This window comes from Grus americana, chromosome 7, assembly GCF_028858705.1.
Source record: "Grus americana isolate bGruAme1 chromosome 7, bGruAme1.mat, whole genome shotgun sequence".
Lineage (NCBI taxonomy): Eukaryota > Metazoa > Chordata > Aves > Gruiformes > Gruidae > Grus > Grus americana.
Window position 1 is genome coordinate 36,405,316 of NC_072858.1, and position 23,381 is coordinate 36,428,696.

The 23,381-nt window shown below is 38.2% G+C and overlaps 1 protein-coding gene across 7 annotated transcripts in view; it reads left to right on the forward strand.

Moving 5' to 3' along the window:
* Positions 1-3,585: 3,585 nt before the first annotated feature.
* Positions 3,586-23,381, forward strand: part of MYPN (myopalladin) — a 73,064-nt gene continuing 53,268 nt past the window's right edge. For 4 of the 7 annotated variants that reach the window (XR_008577830.1, XR_008577829.1, XM_054831048.1 and 1 more), the window contains exon 1: positions 3,586-3,682. The gene's annotated coding sequence lies outside the window, so the exon portion shown is untranslated. Of the gene's footprint in view, positions 3,683-16,685; positions 17,207-23,381 lie in introns of all 7 variants that reach the window. The other 3 variants (XM_054831049.1, XM_054831050.1, XM_054831053.1) reach the window with 2 other exon arrangements.

Genomic DNA, 23,381 nt, shown 5'->3' on the forward strand with positions numbered 1-23,381 from the left:
CTGAGGGCATGAAAAGAATGAGATCAGTGAGCAGGAAGGAACTGGATCTGCCAGGGAGAAGCAGGCACAAACTGTTCTTCATACTCCAATTACCTGTCATTAACTTATGACACAACAGGCTTCTTCCCTGAGTGTGATCCAGACGGTGTAGGTGCAGTGTGAGGCAGCGGTGTAAACACCAGCTTCAAGGCGGGTGGGGGTGGTTGCCGTACCCCTCCACAGAAATGTTTTAAGTTTTCTGTCAGTTTTCTGACTTCTGCATTCTGCTCACAAGCTTTTCTCAGTGTCAGAGCATACACAAGGCGGGCACATTAAAACGTTTTTTTCACCGAACCCATGTCTCTAGCGGAGCAACTAAAGATAAGTTTACATGCTAGACACATTTTTTAGCTTTTTTCCTAGGATTTTGCTTAGTACTGAGAGGAAAATCCATTGCAATGTACGTACGCGGACTGGGCTGGGAATCCAAATGCGGTTTCCTTATTTAGCAGCCTCTCTATAGTAGTTCTGGGATCCACCCTTAGGTAGGTGAGGAAGTAAAAAAGGCCAGGACCAGGCATACCTCACAGCAAGTGAGGGTTTTTTAACTATGGGTAAGAAAGGTTCTGTGTTAGGTGTCATTTCGCCCTGTAGTGGAAAGCATTTTAAAAAAATAGCAGATGGGATGTCTCAGTCCAGCCATTAAACACTCTTTTGTGTATCTAAATAGGTAAGATTTTACAGGGCTTCTCAGGATTTGTGGTTGTAAATTTATCAGTAAAGATCCAAACCAGAAATATTAAATTCCCACATAGAGAAAATGAGATAACTGCATAGCTGACAAAGGCCAAATGATGCAGCACTTTTCAGGGTAGCAAATACACAGGTTTGTTATTTAAAGGAGAGATGGGAGTGATTTGCCTTTTCCACTCCGCATGTAAGAATGGAAGGTTAGCAGTAGCTGTTACATAGCAAACGGAGGAAAACATTTCATTATCTTCTAAACTACCATTTCCCTTTATTTGTAAGATCGCCTGAGTAGTAACTGCGAATAATTACACTGTGAAGCACATTTTAAATATTGTCATTCATTGTGCAATGTGTCCTCTGACCAGCATGTGGGGGTATGTCCGTGTACTTGATGAGAACATTATATGCCCAGTACAATTTTTACATAGCAAAGGATTTTGGTATAACTGGCCTAACACATTAAATAAGAAATATGTAAAGCATGAAACAACGTACAATGTTGCACAAATCTCAACTTCCTGCTGCAACAGATGTAGGTATTTTATTTAAAAGAGTTATTTTAGTCCTAAAATCAGATTGCTGTAAGTTAAATAATTCAAATGTGTCTTCAAATAAAGTATAAGCCATATTTTTATTCCACTTACTACCTATCTTAGCAAATTTTCTTTTCCGTGCCAGAGAAGCCATATCCTGCCTGTCTTAATGCCTTGAGACAGGCCCTTCCCGCATGGCAGTGTGGGGAAGGGAGAACCTGCTCTGATGCCACGTTGCCATTTGGAGTGCCTGCCACTCAGTACAACCAATTCTGCACCCACTGACATTAAATCTGCCAAAATGTGGTTCTGTAGTTGCAGTGGCCAAGAGAACCATGGGTGAGCATGCTTGCACCTCAAAATTCCCAATGTCCATTCTAGTACTTGTAAAAAGTACAGTATTTTGCAGCGATGCAAAATGCAGTGAAAACAAGAAATGTAAATCTAGTTAACTTCGCGGAAGGGATTTATTCCTTCTAAGCACCTTAGCACAGAGGGTTTCGTATTGCAATTGCATGGTCGTCCTATTGATGGTCATAGCAAGCAGAAAACTATTTTCAGTTGCCCTACCATTATTAAAATAGCAATGCTTGGCTACTGCCTGGTGATTGCTGTCAGCACAATTGTGTTTTTTAAATTGTACCCCAGTTAATCACCCATTCAAATAATACAAAAATGAAAAAAATTGTATATAGTGTTTACTAATGTATACTTTATGCTCTATTAGTGGAAAACATCATTCAGTTAATATACATGTTTTTGAAGGCTACTGTGTTATGGAATAAAACTTTCTGTACAGCTAGTAACAGAGATGGACTCTGCTCTCTGCTTCCATTTTCTCCTGGCAACACTCAGTACATACTTCATAAACATTAATTCCTTATTTCAAACCCCTTTGTTTTATACTCTGATGTGTCACAGACTACAGAAAATAGAAATGGCTGTCCAGAACAGCTGAGAACATGAAATTAAGAGATGTCAGCATTTTGCTGTGAGAAATTACTAACCTTTGTGTGAAGCCTTTGTGTAGAATATTCTTGATTAAGACAAAGGAAAGGCTTTAGAATGCAAATAGCCTTACAAATAAGGTACTGTCAGACCCTTTTATGTCATTTCAGTTTTATATTTTAACCTTATAGTCTTCACAGTATCAATATTTGGATGTTAGTGAATTAATGAAAGTGCCTATGTAGACAGACATAACCCACACATAACACATAGAGTATGTGGTTTATACGCTCTGCTACTTTATAGCTGAGCCTGTTTTAGTTTTCTGTCTGCCCACCCTGCTCACTGTTATGCTTCTGGTTAGCTCAAATGCAAATGTGCTTACCAGTAAGACCAACTATTTATTAACTGATGGCGATATGGTGAAAAAAACCCAACTAAATAGTTTTTGACCTGTTTGTGAAAGTACATCACTATATAAATACTAAATCGACAATATTGCAAGTTCTGTGTCTAACTCGAGGCAGCTAATTAAGGGAACTGTTTAAGGATAAGCTGAGGAGTCATATCTTCAAATAAGATAAGCAAAACCAAAAACCTGCAACGTCCCATTCCCCTTATCCTCTCAGGCCACAAAATATAGCTGAAATAGCCAAAAGAATGTTATTTATAGGGTGACAGATGTAAAGAAAATGGAAAAGCAGTGAAGGACAAGGATGAATCCCAGACAGGAAGACTACAATGAAGGAAACAAGCTGACCTTTGCATTAGGTATGAAGCTCTTGCGCAGATCCAATATCCCCAAGCCCACACAAATCGCAGCTGGCACTCAGAGTGACTACCCCGTGTCCTGGCAGTAATGGCAGAAGCCACACAAGTGCCCAGGCACCTGCAGGTCGGGGCTGAAGATGCTGAACATTTTCGAGCATCCTACACAGAGGGCTGGGAGTGCAGCCCTTTCCCACATGTGGCACGTTCTCTTCCTATTGCAGTGATGTTTCACACTATTACATGAATTTTTCTGTTATAAATAGATCAGCAGGCCAGGTGCTAACTGAACACCAGGCAATTCACACAGTTTTTACGGCTTAAGTGTTGGATGCTGAGACACCAGTTCCCATGTCATTAAACTGGGCTTTTGGTCAGGCCAAAACTGATCTTTGATTTTTAAGATGCAATCCTACAGGAATGTAAGATCAAGAATTGAGCCAGTTCTGCTCTACAGAGACCAATTTGAGAACATGCTGAATCTCAGCTTATAAAATAGCAGCTCCAAGTGGTGCCACATGCTGCTGATTCTGACATGACACTGTGTCTTTGCATGGCAGGATGATGAAGCACCCTAAAATTAGCCTTCTTACTATTTCGTAAAGAGCAGGCAGAAAGGTAGCAGCCTGCACTGAGGAGAACAAAGAGGCACAGGAGAGGACCAGAACTGAGGCTCACACACAGGCTGGTCACAACACTTCATGGTGAGCACTCTTGGCTTCTTTGCAAATTTCCATGTTGGACTGTTTAGTGTTGTTTCTTATCCCAAGCACAGGGTGACCTGACTGTGAAAGGAGAAAGGTGCTCGTGTAAACAGAGGTGGGGTGGAGGGATCTGTTCTCTCAGGGGGATTGGGAGACAGCAGAGGGGAAAACTAACCGAAAATAACACAGATCGTCTCTTTTCTTAGAGGTGTGGTGGGAGCTGGCATTTAGTTCACGGAATTAAGTTTGTTTTTACTGGAATAGAACTGGGAATGGAAGAAAAAATCATGCTGGTATGGAAACCAAAAATACCATGATAAAGCCCCCTCTCTGTTGAGCCAGACTGAATTTTTCCTGATACTCAGCTCTCTCTCCACCCCATTTCTTGGGTGATGAAGTCTTTGGCTTTACAAGGAGTAAAATTTGAGAGGAAAAAAAACTTCCAGGCAGTAGGAAGATAAGCATGGATGTGTTTGGGTATAGGAACAGAAATAGTGAAGGAAAAGGTCCTAGACCAGAATAACACTTGCAGATGAGGAAAAAAAAAAAGAAACTGTAAGGAAACATTCGAATATCAGAGGGCACAATAGGCATGGCATGAAATGGATGTTAGGGCTGGTTCCTAGGAGAGAAGACAATACAGCATGTCTCTTGAGGAGCAGAGGATTCCACCATCAGCTAGGTGTAATAGCCTGTGGCCCTGTGCCTAAACAATTGTCAAGACATGCTGTTTTCTCTATTCCTATGGTGGGACTCTGCGAATAGCTGGGAAGAAAATAACTCTGAGGCACAAACTGTGATCACTATGTTCAAACTACATCCAGCTGTTATCGCTCAAAAATATGGGACTATTTTGCAACAAAGATATTTCTGTTTAGTAAGATGATTGGACAGTACTCTGCAGCTTTTGTGATTTAATTCAGCATAAGACTCATGATTTCACATGTATTACTGAAACCCAGGGGGGCATGATACTATGAGATCTATTTTGGTGCAGTTAGCAACTCATAGATATTTGGTATAGCATGGACTGAAAAGTGGTGTCAAAGTGGTAATGAATCTGTGCCATTTGTATCAACTACAGTACAGGGCATCTCTGTTCAAAAAGTGGATTAAATATTCACATTGGACAAAGACTGTTGGACAGATGAAAAATGAGGTTTCTCTTGTAGAGGTTGTTAAGGAGCTCGACAGAAATTATACGTGAGCAGTCAGAGCATGGAGTCCTTGGAGGACTGTAACTCTGAATTTCCTATGATGTAAGTCTCAACCTTAGCATTAGAATAAAAGATTAAAAAAAAAAAATTTTGATTTTGGAGACAGAACGAAAGTGAGCTGTATGAGATGAGTAATCAAATCCTCACAACTGTGTGAAAAATAGAATCCCTGCTGCTACCTACACACAATTTGTACGCAGAGAAACCTATTGACTCCTCATGTTTCTGGAGACCTCCTATGCTAATACTTACTAAGCTCCCATTTAGGGAAGAAAAATTGCCACAAACTTGTAATCTTTTGTTTCTGTTTACTGACACTGGAATTGTGCAAAATGCTGACAATCTTGTTGTTGATTTTTTAATACGAGTGACTTAGAGGCTCATATTTCTCTCCAGAAGATCTTGGGACAATGTTTTTTGGATAAGGTTTCTTTGTTTATTTGATCTACCAGCATACAAAACACTGTTTCAATTTAAAACTTCAAGCTTGTAAAGGAGAGGTCAAAGCAACTGTATATCATTTGGAAGCAGAAACAGTAGAGCAGCCACCTGTGCCAAACTTCCATTGCATTTAGCTGGCTTTTTTTTTCTTGGATTGGGAGGGAGCAGTGATTCATCACCTATGTCTGATTGATGAAGGCTTTCTTGTCATTAATGTCAGCAAGCCACTAGGACACCACTAAATATGATCACTGCTCCCAATCAGAAATGACCATTTGAGGGGTACTGGATAGTCCCTGCTTAACACACATATATTTACTTTCATAAAAGAGGGCTATTTCCAGCTTCTGGGCAGGGTTCTAGAACAGCAAAATGAATTGTAAACATACATAGATACAAATTTGAAAGTAGTCCTAAGGCTTGGATCCCTGGAGATTCAAGAGAGATTGTTCTGGAGACTGTATGAGGAAAAGACACAGCGTTTCCACAGTATCAAACTGAGACATAGCAGTTTTTCTTGCCCCCATGACCCAGTGGAGACACCCAAAACACAACAAATTACAAGCAGGCAAGTCAGCCTGAAACTCCAATTTCATCAGAAAACACTGCCACAACATTTTTTAGCCCATAGACTTGTAAAAAAATATTGTGCCCAATATGATAAAACTTTTGCAAATACAAAGAATTAAATACAAACAATATTATATGCTTACAAGCTTGTAGCAAACTCATTCAGGCAAACTGGCTCTTGACAGTATAAATATTACAAATTAAATTCCTTTGAGGATAGCTTCTTTTTTTTTTTTTTTTTTGTAAAATGAACGACAATAATGCTTATTTGGCCTTATGGCCACAAACCAAGTGGTTCCTTTGTAATAAACAGCATTAGGATTAAAAATCACTTTTCATGAGAGGCATATGACATGTGATCTTTATAATTTTTCCTGACCTCTTGTTCAAGTTTGAGCCTCTAAATAACTCATCACCATTATAAACCTGTTTGTGTTATCTTCTGAGTTTATAATAACCGTAAGCATTAAAACAGTCTGTTCATAACTATAATAATCCCTACTGGCTTCCCTGCAGAATTATAATAGACATGAACCTAGAAGTGTTTTGTTTGTAACCATTACAAATAGTCATGATTTCCAGTGAGTTATATCAGCAATGATCTCTTAAGAATCTAGTATTTGGGATTACAGTGTCTGCACATTTTCAAGTAAAATTTATGAAAATTGTTATCTTTTGGCTAAGAGTTTAAAATAGTTAATAGCAATACATACAACTTTAAAATCTTCACTTTAAAAGTTCCTACACCATTAGTTTTACAGCTAATTTTGACTGGATATGAAACTCACTATTTGCCCAAGTAACAACAAAACAGATACTGTTATTACATTAATTTTCGTGATTTTTTTAACAAAACCACATCAAGTTAAAAGAAATACCATTTGACAAGTAGAATTAAAATGGTTTTTTAAAATATAATTTAAATTTACATATTTTGAAGTGAGATTTAAAAGCTCAAGAATTACCAAATAAATTTATGTTTCTAGCTATATTTCAGGAAACTTAATTTTTTAAATATTTGAGAAATTAAAGATTCAAATATCATACTTGCCTCTGCCATAATTTCTTTGGACATACAGTGATCAACATAACAAGAATAAAACTAGAAACTAATAATATATTCATCATCACATATTTTCTGATGTAATCAGAACATTTGGTTGCATCAAATCCTGCATCTCAGGATCTAGACCAGAGAGATTTCTGCAAAAGAACCAAAGGTTTTCTCTTGCCCCACATAAATAGAGAACAAGTATTTCAGAATTAGGAAGCATAAATTACGTAAAGAGTTTCTTTCCTAAGTTTTTAAAAATCAGGAAAGGAAACAATACTGCTTGGAGCACTGTCATCCCTCCCTAACAGTTTAAATAATACAACGAAAAGGAGCCTGTGGAGCATACAGAAAGTAGCTATATCTGTGAGGTGGAGACTGTTATTAGAGGCCTCATTCTTGGGAATCAAATTATTCCTTGGTTCTTGGATTTTAAACTTTATTATCTTGACTAAAGCTGGGAAAACTCTGGAAGTTCTTCCCACTAAGTTCTTTCTCTTGGCCCTCCCTACCCAGTAACTCAAAGCCATCATTTTCCCCGTTTCGCTTTCCTCTAGGTCAAACCCTCAGATGGGTAAATTGTTTCTCAATGGAAGTCAATGGAACTAGTGCCAATTTAAATCAGCTGAGTCTTGATGGGTTTATATCACAGCTCAAAAACCCACAACTGAGTAGGTCAAATATGAAAAAATACAAGTTTATACTCCTTTCATGCAGTGCAGCCAGCAAAATGAAATGCATTTCATGTAAACTCTATCCACCACAGCATCACACTAGCAGTTCTGGCTTCCCTTCCTGCTCCAGCCACCACCTAAACTTCTCTGTTCACTCAAACACCTCAAATCCTATTCAACAGCTCAATGCACAACAAAACAAATCCACTCAATACAGGAGGAATAGTTTTCATATACAGTACCCGTGGGTTATAAACATTATGGTTGAGACTTTGAGAAGTATGTGTCTTCAAAATAGGTGTTCTGATTTTCAAAAAGTGGTGAGTAAAGACTTAGGTGACTGCCTCTAGTCACTCAAATGTCAAACTCTTGGCCAGTATGAAGTTATATTAACACCCCAAATGAGAATATACAACTGGATCTACACAGGTAATCCCTTAGCTTTTCAACAAATATGCAAGAAAATTGGAAGTATATCTTTTTAACCACTTAATGAAAACATAGGCTTGGTCTTCATATGCTGCCTTTGAATTTTCAAAATAGTAAATATTTCTTTATAAAATAGATGTTTTCTTGACTTACTATGTTGTCTTGATTTAACATTAAGCATCTACTTTAAGAGCGCTATGTCTAAAATGTAGTTCAAATATTGAGTTTCCACAACTCCACACCACCAATTAAGCATGCCAAAAAGGTTTTGTTGTGCTTTGAAAGGCTTTTGCTAATCAGATTAAATGAAAAATACTTACCACAATATTCGCATTTTCTTTCTAAGTGTCACAGTTTGGAGTCTTCCCATATTCTTCCTTTTCTGAAACAAAAAGAAGACAGACATTTAAAAAAGCATTTTCAAAGGCACCCTAGGCAGGAAGAAAATTCCTTTTGATAACTTGTGTGATAGCACATGGCATTACTGTATGTCACCGATGTACCAGTTGGTCTAAATTTGGCTTGTAATATGCGTGGTTTAACAGCTCAGAATATATTTTAAATCCTGTGATATAACTTTTGACTCCTTCCATCGAGCAAATTAATAATTTGACTGTTTGGACATTAGATGGTTCTGGAGACTGACAACTGCATAAGCAGAACCACTGGCTTAAATGTGGCCTGGGAAAGCAGTCATAAGCATATTTTATTACTAGGTGATTCATTTAAAATTAATTAGAGGTCTGTCTTAGTTTCCTGTTAGAAAAGGTATATCATACTCTCTATTTTCTCTCTCTCTTTCTTTCTCTGACTTATATACTCATGAAAAAGTCACGTTTGGCATAGTTAACAATTTGCATGGCTAGTCAGAATGGTCAGTACTTCCTGCTATCATTGTTCTGAGGTAATTTTCTGGGTCATGATCCTTACTTTGGTAAGTGAGCTTACATTTTCTGAATACCACTTGTTCTTTAGCTAGACAGAGTGATTCTAATACTGCTGGTGTTTAATAAGCTAGTACTATCAAATTACTCATCTCTGTCCCTTCTGAAAGTTTGCTCGTGTTTTGACAAAAAAGACCCTTACTTTAAAATTAATTCTGTCAGTAAAGTTGTATCCTAAAAAATCAGGTTTTCTGAAGCTTCATCAGTGTCCATAGATACCATTTTTGCAGTGCATCTTCATATAAATTTTTACAAATTATGTTATAATGCAAGTCAGTTTAAAATTACAATGAAAAAAGCAACACTTAAAGTGGTAAGGTGACTCAGTGGCCTGAGGGAAGGCGTTCCAGACAGATGAGGCAGCATAAGGGGAAGAGTGCCAGAATATTGGGAGGGGCTGGTAAACTGATCTCAAGTCTGTAGAATAAGGTGACACATTAAAGTACTGGTAAAACAGTAACCATTTCTCAAATCAGCCACCTAATGAGATTCAGCATTTGGGAATGATATCCTAGCTATGTTTTCATTACAAAACGGCACTGATTTAATACAAAGGAGGAAAATTTTAAAACCCATAGAACTATAGAACTCCTGCAGAAGTTGGTTTTTTCCCTTGTCTGTACAATCAGAGAGGTAGGCAGAGTCATTGCTTTCTGAATGCTACGCACAAGGGGTCAAATAATAGCAGCTAGCACTGACTCTCCTAGCTATAACCAGAGAACACGATTCCCCTAACTCCACAGGCCATTGCTGCATTTTATTTGTTGGCATAAAGACTGCCATGCTTTTCTGCTGCCACCATGTGTCGAGATGATGGGTTCCTAGTAAGTATGAACATAATCTCTCTTCCCCAGCTGTGGCCCTTCAGACTGACCATTTCTCGGTTCGTCCTGTTGCACCATTGTAATATACTATACACAGTCTCTCCTTTCCACGGAGTTTGCTTCTGCATATTTCAGGAAATTGTTATCAAACTATGCTCTCCTGCTACCTAATCTATGCATGTCAAGCTCTCGTCTTTAGTTCCTCTAGTCACCTCACTGAACAATCCTATTGCTGTCCTCCAAACCGTTTATCCCAGGCCTACGTAGCTGAGGTGACCTGATGACCACCAGTCCAGAGATAAACTGACTGCCAAGCACACTGCTGATCAGTCACCAAAACTCTCATCTGAGTCTGCTTGGGAAGCAAGAGGTCTCAAGAAATTATTTTTAAAATGTAGACTATCCATGAATGTGCTCTCCGTATTCTCTTAGAGCAACAATCCTTTAAGACACTCTAATTAGAAGTGCGTCTCGTGAAGTATAATTTTGGCAACTACGTTATTGAACGTTTTGTCCTATTAAACATCTGACTAGAAGTGATATTCTCTACAGTTCTAGTTGTCTGTAACAGGCACAAAAGCCTTTGATGCTCAAAACACCAGCCGTGCATTCTGGCTTTGGTTACTCTAAAACCCTAAAGGTCCGGATCTGAGCTGCCTCAGGCTCCTGCCAGCTGCCTGTCCCTTTGTGTTTAATCTGCTGTAGGCCTCAGGGCCTCTAATATAAAGCAAATACATACACTGGAAAGCCACTGTACCTGATTAGAAAAAAGATACTGAAGATAACCTGTATTGCATACAAATGGTACACATGTTCTTATTTCAGACAGAAGGCAAGAACCTCTTAAGTATAATTTCCTCATTACCATGCAACTCAAATTAATCAGGTTTCCACAAATATAGCCATAAACAAAATAAGCCAACTTATTCTGTTCTTTTATGTTAAAAGCACTTACAGATGGACACTCAGTGAAGTCACTCAGTTCTTTAAGGGGTTTGGAATTTCTTTGTAAGTAGTCTGGATGAAATCCTGTTCTCTGTTCTAGATGTGCAATGCCATTTAAGTGATAAGAATAAGGACTGCACTGTAAATCACTGTTTGATGAATGTGTAATTGGAAATAGAGACAGTGTGGTTACAAAATACGCCTCACTAGTCTGACTCTTAATCCACTTTTAAAAATACAATCCATAATGCGGTGTGTGTTAATCTCAACCCCAAGTCAAAAGCATTCATGTATATGACCCAGTCTCTGGACCAACAGCAAGCGGTTAACAAAGGCAGACAGTGTAGATGCCAGGTCTGCTTAATATCAACCATAGAAATAGCTACCAGGAGAAAAAAAATAAACTTTTATTACAATACAAATAAAGGAAGAAAAAGTTCAAATAATCAAAATATAAAGTATATAATATGGCTTTGACTTTAGTAATGTTCCTGTATTTTCTCTTCCTGTAGATTTAGGTAACAAGATACCTCCACTCTGTACCAGTCCCTCTGACAATCTGTTCAGTTGGTATTAATTATGGCTATAAACATCCTTTTTAGATGTTTTGGAGGTGTATGTTCTGAAGAAAGGTAAAGAAGCAAATTGAAATGGAGAGATCTGTAGCTGCTAGGGTCTAATCCTGTTTTATCTGAAGAACAAATTAGACAAGACACAGAAAAGGGGAAAGCAAAACCCAGAAAAGAACAGCAAAAGTACAAACACAGTGTTTGGCTTAGTGCCCTCTCTTACATATAATCTGATGAAAACAGGTCTATCGTTGTATCAGCTACAGCCAGATCCAGCAAACCTGTACCAGCATCGGACTAAGTTGGTGCCAACCAGTGGTCTCTTAGCTGGAGACCTAAAACAACATAGCAAAATCACACAGTGTCCCAAATTAGGTGAAGACAGTAGAACTGGCATTATCAGATCCCTTTTTATGGTCTGTTTTGGACTAGTCATGCAAAAAACGTCTGTTCGCAACCATATTACTGTTCCCTCTATAGTTATTGTTTTATTAGGTTCTCCTATATTCTCCCTTTTTTAAGGGAAATTATTCCTTTAAGTTGGGATATCTAAACAACATTCTACAAGCAGCTGGGTTAATCTGCTAGCATTCAAATTTTAAAGTGGATAGTTTCCCTTTATGGTTCAAATAGAAAGTGCATGAGCTCTACCTGGAAGCGCTCATGTGGCTGAGTAGGATCTCCTCAAAGTTACCACCATCTCTGGGTGCAGGGTTGGCTCACATCAGCCGCCTTTCTGGGGTCAGCGCTACCAGACTTCAATGATTTGTAGAGCACACAGCAAATACTGATCTATAGAAACAAGCAGTTGCCCAAAGAAGCAGAAGTTTGATGTAACCTGTTATATAAGATTGTTTTTAAAAATCGTTAGTCAAGAAAAGACATCATTGCTGTTGTCCAAAGCTGCACAGGTAGGGAACAATTCACTGCCCTTGGAATAAGCTAGTATAACTAGGCTAGTATAACAAAAGACAAAGTGGGTACTTTATGAGTCAACATTCATATTTGACCAGCAAAATGGTTACAGGTCTGCTAAGCCTCTCTTCTGAAGTTACTCCTTCAGCCCATTAGAGCAAACTTGTCTAACGCACTGTTTATTTCATACTCTACATAGAAAGAAATTAGTGCAGCCTTGGGATGAGCAAGACCAGTGGGTGGTGGGATGCAAACCGAAAGTGAGTAGCAACTCTGTGCTCCACAAGGCTCCAGAGAGATCTGCAAAATCACTACCGCACTAGAACTTGACTGTAAAGAACCTTAAGGAAGCTTTTAAAGAAATGGAACATTTAGTACTTTGGTTCCAGAATTTTCAATGGGAATTTTTATAAATCGCAATCTAAAACCCTATCAGAAATCTAGGATCAATTACAAAGACAGTATTTTTGACAGTAATTTGGAATTGGGTTACAACCACAGGCAAAAAAATGGTCTTCTAGAAGATCTTGTTTAGACACGGTGAGATTTTTTTCCTCCTTTTCCAGTTTCCTCCATCTCTCCACATTTTCTGTTTGTAAGATAGCTGTTTAAACACCATCTTCCTGCTCTGTATAACTGAAGGTCATATGTGGTAGTCACAAGAACACAATGATTATTGCTGCTATTGCACATATTTATGGGCAGTAACAGAGACTGCTGTTGTATTGTATATTGGGTGTTTCCCAATTATCGCTCAGAAAAAAATCAATAAAACTGGTATGCTAAGCTGGGTTTGGTGTCTTTTCTCAAAACTTTTATATATGAAAATTGAAGAGATAAGTGTAACTATTAGTATGATGTTATTGGGTTTTTTGATGTCTTTTCATTCATAGACTGGGCTTTAATAAAGTCCATGTGAAACCTGTGAGTAAGTCTTATAGGCAGTATTTGATTTTCAAAAGCATGTACTGTGTTCCTCTAAATCAAGAGCAAATTTCTATTGTGTTGTATAGCACCTTCATCAGCTTAATGGTGGCAAGGAGTGCTGACAGTGACTGACCAGCTCCTGGAGGAAACATAATTGTGGCATACTCTGTGACTTGTGCTTCTTAGGACTCTCTGTGACTGGAACATCATTTTCTGAGTCTGCACATGCTTCTTGACTGATGTGTCCACAGTATGCAATTAAATCATTGATAAATTTACATTTTCCTTTAGAATTCAGATCAAGTTATAATGCTTGAATGAGTTAGGAAGCATCACCTGAGCTACAGTAGCATTTTACATACTTGCCCTTAAAGAGTACCAGCAGAAACTCTCACTGCTTTGATCTCCCCACAGGCACACAGACAGCTGCTGTGTGTAAACTGACTGGACCTGATCTGCAAGTGGCTTGGTCTGGTCCAGTTGAGCTTAATTAAAATGAGAGTCACTTCACAAACCAGCTGTTAAAATGTGTTGCCAGGAAGTTTTTCTTTGTGGAACTGATGCCCTCTTTCCTGTAGGTTGCACTGCTAATATTCAGCTTGGTGCAGGGTTTTTTTCTCTCTTGGATTGCTGGATGCTCAGTCTGGCTCCACGTGTACGGCCACTCCTGGTCCCGCTTCCGTCCTCTCTCCGCTTCCAGCCTAAACGTCAGCAGCACTCCGTTTTATGTCTTTTGTTCTAAGGTGGTATTCCTGCTCAGAATACAATTTTGAGGTTTGTCCAGCTGTTTTTCATCACTAGCTTCTGTGGTAAGTATCTAACTAATCAGGGTGCCCTGTAATATATGTCCCAAAGCTTACTGCCAACTTGCAGCTGTCAGCACTATTTCCAGCACTAACCTCTAAAGCCGAAATAAATTTTTGTACATGTGTAATTCTGAGCTTGAGGTAGCTTGAATTGGAGAATTTCTTACTCCAAACTAATTAAGCAAATATATGCTATATGCTAGGCACAGGATACTGACCTATATGTACTATGGGCTTACTTGTAACCTTGAAATCACCGTAACTATGGCAAGCCTATGCCCCAGAGAAGGCTCATCTGCCTCAGTTACTCTGGGATAATAAGCTAAGCCCTGCTTCTTCTCTGAGCTGTTTAAAAAACAATGGTGGTAGATCAATGTTTAAAAGGATAATGACTTCTGCAGATCTTCAGGTGCCTTTTCTTTTTTATGTTCTAAGGCTCTAAAACTCTCCAATGCTGTACTTCAGATGGCTTCTTCCAGCCCCAGCTGTATTCACAGGCTTGCTGTCAGGCTGGACACTATGTATGGTATTAAGGGATGCCTCAAGATGACCCCCAAAAAACACTGCAGACTCTTCATATAATTTTGGGCAGTCCACACATGTCAAATAATTGTTCTCTACCGAATAATGTGTAATCCATCTCATTTCTCAGTTAATGGTTCAGCACATGCCATTAATAAGACTGTATTCATTTTATCCTTATATCTGGAAAATCAAGACTTTTCCATTTATGATAAATCCTGAAGGTTTACAATTACAGTTCGATAATCCTACTGTGGAATAACAGCCAACCAGCCATGTACAAAGTTCTATTCTAAGACTCACTCCTTCTGCTTGTAAAGGTACTTTGGACTTGACAGACAAGATCTGGAAGGAATTAGTGCTCATGTAATTTATTCTAGGATACAACGCCTCATCCTAGAGAGGCAGATGTTCCCTTCTGCTGGCCACCAAAGACAAAAGGACAGAAAGCTGGAGGTCATGATATCCTGAAGTGTTTTTTTAGTGCTCAGCAGCCAAAAGCCTCAATTCACCATCTTCTAAAAAAGTAGACACAGCAACAACAGTATTTTCATGGGTTATATGCTGTTATTTGCAAACTAGTGAATCTGAAATTCTCTGATGTTGCTCTATCAAGATGACAGCTCTGCAAGACCTGGCACATTTACTGTGAATGCTCTGATTTCTTGTGGTTCCTGGAAGTTTTGTCCTTGTATCACCTGCTGTTACAATGGTCAGTCTGTTTGCCACACTAAAGGCTCATAACTTTTATGGTTTCTCAATGCTGTACTTTCTGCATAACCCCTAGCTCATTTGTTGCACAGATTATTCAATGATTTTGCAATTCTAGCATCTTATATAAATCTCTCTCTTAAAGTGGAAAATTTTTGCATATTTTTTGGATCAGATTGAATAGTCACTTTGGATTGCTTAATTTTGCATAGCATACACAAACAGCAGTTCACAGCTCAGCAAGACCCCATGCACATTTTATAATAACTGCATCTCAGCAGAAGTCCACATGGATTTACAGTTATCAGACACATCAGACTTTATTTTCAGGCTTCAGACTTTGTAGCCTACATCTACAGATACTGTCATGTCCAAGCCACAGCAGCATGCAGTACAGTATCAATATGCAGTTCCTGTCAGTACTGTATGGCTCACATCTACTGTTACAGATATTATAAAGAATACATTAGATCTCTATTCCCAGTATAAAGTTACCTTAGACATCACCATAAAATGCCTAACCTGGCTCCAAAAGAAGGGCTGACTTCACTATACAACTTTTCCATATCACTGAAGAAACCTCACCACAAACTGATGTTCACAAGCTATTCTGACAATGATATTTTACAAAAAGAGAAACAAAAGAAAACTACTTCCAATGCATCAGGAAATTTTTCATAAAAGAATTGCCTTTACCTCTGATTTTTCATACTGTTATGCCTCATAAAACGTCTTTCTGAAGAACTACATCCCACAGGAGAAGCTCTTTTCTAGCAAAGTCGCTCACTCGATAACATTTTGAGAGAATTGGGAGATGGTCAAAAAGCCAGCTAATTGCATCATTTGCTATGGAACAGGCTATATATCAATTCCCCATAATAAATGCATAAAATTTTATTAATCTTTTAAAACCAGAATTGTGACAAGCATTTTTAATAAAATATCAACAATCAAGCAGCATTTTTGGTAAAATGAACTGTTTAGAATTACAGATTATTTTCTGTTGCTGGGGTATAGGATGAGTAGAAAAGAAAATGTAGTCTCTACATCTTCCAAGTGATGTGGTAGGTTTTAGTCACTCAAGGTTTTAACCAGTAGCTCAGTTTTACGAAATGAAACTCTATATAGTAACAGGGTTTCTCTGTGTACTGCTTAAAATACTTTGAAATCATTCCACCTATGTTTATATCTCAGTTTTAGTTACAGCCAAGTTTCACTTGCTTCTTTTAATTACTTTTCCCCGAACAGTTTATTTCTGGGCATTCGATAACAAGTTTAGAAGTTCTAGCTTTTTGAGGACTTGAAGTTACAGGCCATCCTTAAGGATTTCTGCATTTTTGCAATGTGTTTATTAAATCGAACGCTTCAAAGAACTCAGGAATATTTTACTATTAAATCACACATTTGCTGAGTTTGCCTTTGGAGTTACAAAACGTTTACATTGTTACCGTCTGACAGGTTTCCCAGTGACTGTAATCTTGGAGTTCTGATCAAAACATAAAGAGAATAGCAATAACTAGTAATTTTAAAAGGCTGAAGTCTAAACCAGCTGACAAGAGTAATACAATGCCACTACAGTGCCTCTTGGATGAATCAGCAAAACTCGTATAAGCATCTATAGGGGACGTTTCATGAGTGAGGAGAAGGCGCTCGGTGCCCATAGGTGCTGTCAGAGCAGTGGATTCCCTGTCCAATGAGGTGGAATGCTCTGCGGGCACATGGTTTACGCTGCTCAAAATAACTTGGGACCTGCAAACTGACAAATGCTATTGCTCCGGTGGTGACAGGTTGTCCAGCTCCTTACAGCCATCCTCACAATAACGAAGGTTAACTTCCTTCCCTGTATGGACTCCTAGCTGTTTCTGTTCCTGAAGACTCGAAGAATTCCCTCGCTTCCTTAACTTTAATCTCACACTTCTGGATAATTGTCATCGCTAACTGCCAGGGTTGGGCAGCAACATCTGGAGGAATTAAAAAAGGTAATCCCTCAACTTCAGATTTTGATTTTGCAGCACAGGTGCAGAAGGGTTTGACGAGCATGTATATTTGAATGCTAATTATTGCTGATAAGACATATACAGGGAACAAATCACTTTAAAACTGACTGACTTAAATTGTGCTGAAGCATGTGTATTGCAGTGAAAGAGAAACAATGTTCTGCAGCATTATATAGGGCTTGAATAGCATTGGTGGGCTTCTCAAAATCCCTCGGAGCCAGTGTGACTCCTCCAAAGAGTCAACAGAAGATTGTAATGACCTGAGAAGTTCCTTCCCAGGACTGTATTCTTCTTCCCGCTTATTTTCCCTCCACGTTCTGAAATATTTACATTCTGGTATTCACCCTTAAACCAAGATGCCATAATTTGGATTTCCTTCTTAAGCAAAATCAAACCTAATTTAACGTGACCCCATAGTTAAATACTTTCTATTTATTTATTTATTTATTTTGTCGTGTAAAATGACCCCACTGGCTATATTTAGTGCTGGGAGATCTGCTCGCTGGATTAATGTACACAACAGCTGCAGAAACAGTCCTGCTAGAAGGGCATAACTCTCCCCCTTGAGCTCTCACTATCTCCCTCGCTCTCTTTCTCTCTCTCAGAAAAGTATTTGACTGTCAGTAGCAAATGTTTGGCCCAATATATTGCAACATTAAGCAGTAATCAGAAGCCTATCTTAAGTTTTACAAAATAATGTCAACAATTATTTGACAAGAGAACAGAGTAGCTCTTGGGTTTACGTCAATAGGACAGTATACAAATCATGCTAAAGACACTGATTATCAGTACTTTTGGTTTGGTCATGAGATTTGCATTTGTGAAGACATTCTAGAGTTTAAGAGTAGAAACAAACTCAGCAAATGTTAATGGAACAACTCTGCTCTTCTCCCTCTCCTACACCTCCTGAAAGTTCCTAAGGGCAGGATAATTCTTTTTTTTTTTTCTTTCAGAAAGGGCTAACAATAGGAAGTGTGTTAGTTCCTGTAGCTGAGCAGAATGATATTTACGTATCAGAAATCATTTATAGTCAATTCAGGAGTTAGCTAGGTTTTGTATGTGACAGACTATCAAAGACAAAGGAGAACTGTGTGCTCTGTGCCTGTTTGCTATTCCTGTGCATTCTTTAGAGATTTTACAGCAGGTCTTGCTGTGGTACTGAAGGAATGTTTCTTACCAACAGCTGCTAAGAATTAACAGTCTACGTATATTTGCACAGAAATACAACATTAAGATGGTTTGTTAAAAATTTCCACAATACCATAACAGCAACTGGGCAATGCAATCTAAATCATAATCTAAATAACTAGCAAAAAAAAAAAAAGTTTACTTTTCTGTTTAAAACTTAACTGCTTTAGTACTTGTCTTCATAAAGAGTGCTATTATACAGGGACAGGCAAATTAATTCTGCCTAATATAACTGTCATTTAAACATTATAGCTTGAAAATATGATTCAAATGTGAAGGTTTTTATGTTACGATGTTCTTAGGGAAGACTGATGAAAAAGCATAAAAGAGTCAGAACAGCAGACAAAAAGAAACAAATACAGCGAGAGTGTGAAAAAAGTAAGGCACAACTGGAAAAACCTTGGGGGTAAAAATGCAAGCCAGATTTCTTTTGTGTCTAACTTAAGGCTTGAGTTCCCTTTTTCACTAGGAACCAGCATTTGTATGAAAATTGAATCTCATTTTCAAAACAAAACAGCCAATAGATTTGAAATTACCAGACAAAAAGATGTGCAAATGCCGTCTAGTTTGCATACCCCTGTTTTTCAGGGCTTTTCTTTGTCCAGTTTGTGCTTGCTCAGTCTGGCTACACAAGCAGTTGGTTGTGCGGTCTTCAGATACATGTGCACAACTCCCTTGACATCGGTCCCACTTACATACACAGGTAGAATAGAGACATTTGCTCAGCGTTTTAAGTTGTGCAAATTCTCCTTACAGTACCTTATGCAGTGCTGTAATTTGTCAGTCTAGACTGAGCCCATGCAATACATAATTCACTTTTTAACACTGAGACCTAAGCTGTAGCTTCAGTCCCAAATTAAAACTTTACAGTAGTCCTCAACCACATGCATTTGTGGATTTCTACACTGCTTACACATCCTGTTAGCAGGAATAATAGAAATTACCTAGTTTAAATCACTTGGGTCACAGTCCATGAAAGTGGATTTGCAGTTTTAGCCCTGAAAGGCTTGCAGAGTGGTGTGCCTGTGTTTGGACCAGGATAAACTAATATTGTTGCCTGTTAGTTATATTTTCTATTGAGGACTTTTGTATGTACATTCAGCACCAAATTGTGGACCTCTGCTGTATCTCTTTGGACCTTTCATATAAACTCTTTCTCATACGGGCAATCCTTGAAGGAAACTGGACTGCATACATTACTTGAATCAACAAAAACTTGTCCTACATTATGAGCACCCAGAGCTTGCCCTGACATCTGAGACCCAGCCTTCACAGGTCAGTGGGAGAGGAGGATGGAGAAGCACCCCAGGCAGGCCTCAAAGACAGCCGTCACCTGTTTTCCTTTTTGACCTTCTAATTTAAATATCAGATTAAATTTATTTCAGTTTTAATTTGACTCGATACAGAGTTTCTTCAAGATATTGTTTACCTTGCAGTTCAAGGAGATTCACTGAGGAGGCAAAGAGAACTTGAGACATGGGTAAGAAAGTGTCACAGTTCTCATTTTGAGAACTACCAAGGGACAATATTAATTATGAAAAAATAAAGACTTTTTGTGATGAGTTTTAAAAAAAAAGTCTTTTCATTATATGATTGTATGAAGGGAACCTTGAAAAAGTTAAAGAGCTTTGAATGTGCTTTTTCCTTGAAGAAGAGTTGAGTATTTTATGCTGTTTAGGGTGCCCACAACTGTAACACTAAGGTTACAGGCCAAGGCATGACACCAAGTGCACATAGGCCTCTTGCAGCATCTTCTGCAGAATGACTTGGAGAAAGGATTTATCCCACCCCGTTCTCAAGATGATGAAATCAAACTTTTTTTTTTTCTTTTGTGGCTGTGTGATTATGCTGTCAGCAGGAAAGGGAAGATACATTAGGGATGAAATACAGTGGTAATGAAGAACGCATTTTACCTCTCACATTTCTAGCACCAGAAGGACAAATACCTCTATTTGCTTGCAAAATAGGTGCTCTTAAGGCTCATTAGAAGTTTCTTAAAGCAAAATAGATGCTTTTAAGGCTTTCACATTTGTACACTTTGAGTTGCACTCAAAAGCTTGTGGGTGAAATGGTGAACACCTTCAGACAAAGGAAAAGAGGTGTGTTAGAGGAGACCAATATCACTACAAAAAGCAGTCTAGATAAATCCTCCGCTACAGAAATCTAAACTCTTAAATATTCCCAGCTTCAAATCACTTGCTTGTGGTTTGATATTATTTACCTAATACTCACTAAATATTCACATGTTAAATTCTGTAAATTCAAATTATTTATTACTGCAGCATAATATTTTAACTAAATATAGATTATATATAACTCTACATAGATAATTCAATTCTATATTCCCTTTCTAATGAAAATCTAGATAGCAAGTTCAGTTTAAAAGGAATTCAGAATTAGTTTTAGCAGTTAAGGCCCCAATCTGCTATCACAAGTACTCAAAAGATGAGGCATTGTTCAACTCCCAAGCCATTAAAGATTTATTAAAAATAGTGAATTTTTGCTAAAGTTCTAAATATTGGACATTCTGTATTTATCTTTTTTTCCTTCTTTCTTCCATTTTCCTTCCCTTTCTTCCCTACCTTTCCCTCTTGTCCCTTCCTTTTAGAAAACTGTAAATAGGTAACACTTTTCAAGGTTTAAGATTCAAGTTTGTAGAGGAAAACTTTGCATTTTACCTGAAAGCTACTTAAAAAATTAACTGTGTGGCATTTACAGGTAGATGGGCTTCAAGGTGGGAGTTAGTAATTCTGTTCACAGCTACTTCAAGTAAATCCTAGGCAGTTTTAGTTGCTCCAGATCTATACTACAATGTACCTAAGGACAGAAGGTGGACTATTACAGGTTTTATTTACAGAAGAGGGCTTGATTCTACTTATTTTTCTGACCAGAAGCAGTAGTAGCAATACATCAGTTATAATAGCAATTAAAAAATCCCTTGAACAGCAGACATTTACATTAAAGCGAAGAGCAGCAGTATGTGAAGATACTTAACACACCGCCACCACAAGTCTTTTCACTATGTACAAAATTATGTAACAGCAAGCAAGAAACAGCTACCGGCCTCTTTTAGACTTGCATTCAAGTGAGAGTTTTAAGGTCTAGAGTTTATACAATGGATTAGAGACAGAAGAAAATGTAAAATATGCTTAGAACCTTAAAAAGATTGTATTGAAAAATATACATAAAGAAGCAGGATGTTTCCTAAATATGCACATAACCTTTAGCCTACTTGTTCTTAGAGGGATTTTGTTTCCATCAGGAGCTGTTTCACTCCTGGGCTTGGAGGCTCTCTCCTTCTTTTCCATTATTTAATTACATTACTTGGAAATGAAAGTTTAGTTATCTGAATTTCTTGATTCAATACAAGGAATAGAATTCAAAGCTACTAATGTGTCTAAAACAGAAAAGTAAATCACCTTCTTGTACGTAGCTTTCTAAATACAATTATTAAAAATATCTTACATTCACTCCCCCCCCCCAACCACACACAAGACAGCTAGCCTTAGTCCTCTGCTCCGGCCTAACCTCTCCTATGCCTGGAGTCTTGTAGCAGCTACAGCTTGTCAACAGGCAGGAACAGAAAGGGTGACAATGGCAACTGCTAAGTGAGAATTCCTGCAAGGACTTAAGAATGTGATTGTGATCGTTAAATGTCTGCAAGACAGATCACTAGTGCCATCTCTTAGCTTGTTTTTCATAGCTGTAATCATACAGTTGAAACACCCATATAACTGTTAGAGTTCAACTGTGTACAGGTAAAAGCAATTTATGTGCAATTAAATTAAATGGAAAAGGATATAGCATCTAATATCTGCTAAACTTTCAAGTTTCCTGGGCATACAGGTCCAGAGCCTTGCTGTGTAAAGGCCACAAAGGGGCCACTATGCAGAGAAAGAAGCAGCAGTTCGCTAGCTCTTCCGATACTGGGGTTTCATACAAAAGCAGTCTCAATTAAAATAACAGAAGCTTGAAAAGCCAGACAGGAACAACATGTACTGACTAAAATTACTCATTTTTAACTACACCTGAAGACCAAAAAAGATGTTTAAATGCTTTTTGCATTAAATCTGCTATTTGCAGATAACCTCTATTATGGTAAAGTGAAAGAGTGTTTCAAAAAAACATCCTAAGGGCATCAAGCATTCAAAGCTGTCTCTCACCAAACACAACAGAGGGTCTGCACTCAGATATATCTGGGATTCCCTTCAGTTTTGCTGAGATTTCACTACTGCTGTTTTCTTAGGAAAACCTCACATTCCTTCAGTGATGACTCAGCAATGAGTCTAACAAGCCTAAAAGAAGAGGAAATTAAAGGGTGCGGTGTCACACCGTGCAAGCTTCCTGCAGTGCAATTCTCCTGCCTTCCATGTAAGGATTTTCAGGTCAAGTCACTGCCAAAACAAACTGTGGAAACGAATTCCACCTTTGTGAATATTTTATCTTAAAGATCACTTGGCTGATAAGAGAACATTGCCATAAATTTATGCTCTCGGAAACTCAGAAAGCTTGTGCAATTATTTGGCTAGTGGAAACTGAATTAGTAGACTGAAGAAGTTCATGCATTTGGTTTTGTTCATGACCTTCTCTGATGCCTCTCAAGACAGTAGTTGGTCACTGCTGTTACTGTCCCAGGAAAGCACACATGGTTGCCCTCAATGCACTTGTTTGGTGATATAGGTAATGAACCAGTCAGGTATCCCATTTTCAATCCTAAATAACACCAGTTTAGGGCTGTTATTTCTAACTAGCATTGTATTTCCTCCCCTTGATTCTGGTTCATTATGAGACAGATTTTTCCAGTCTGCAAAATTATTCATGCTTTCATTAACACCACAGATTGCTGTCTACTGTGTTTTTACTAGAGTTTGTCCTTCTTGCTGCCTACTGAACAGAGTTATCTGCAAAGTTATCAGCAGTTATCTAGAGATATCTGCAATTACTATATATATTTTGCTAGTCCCATGAT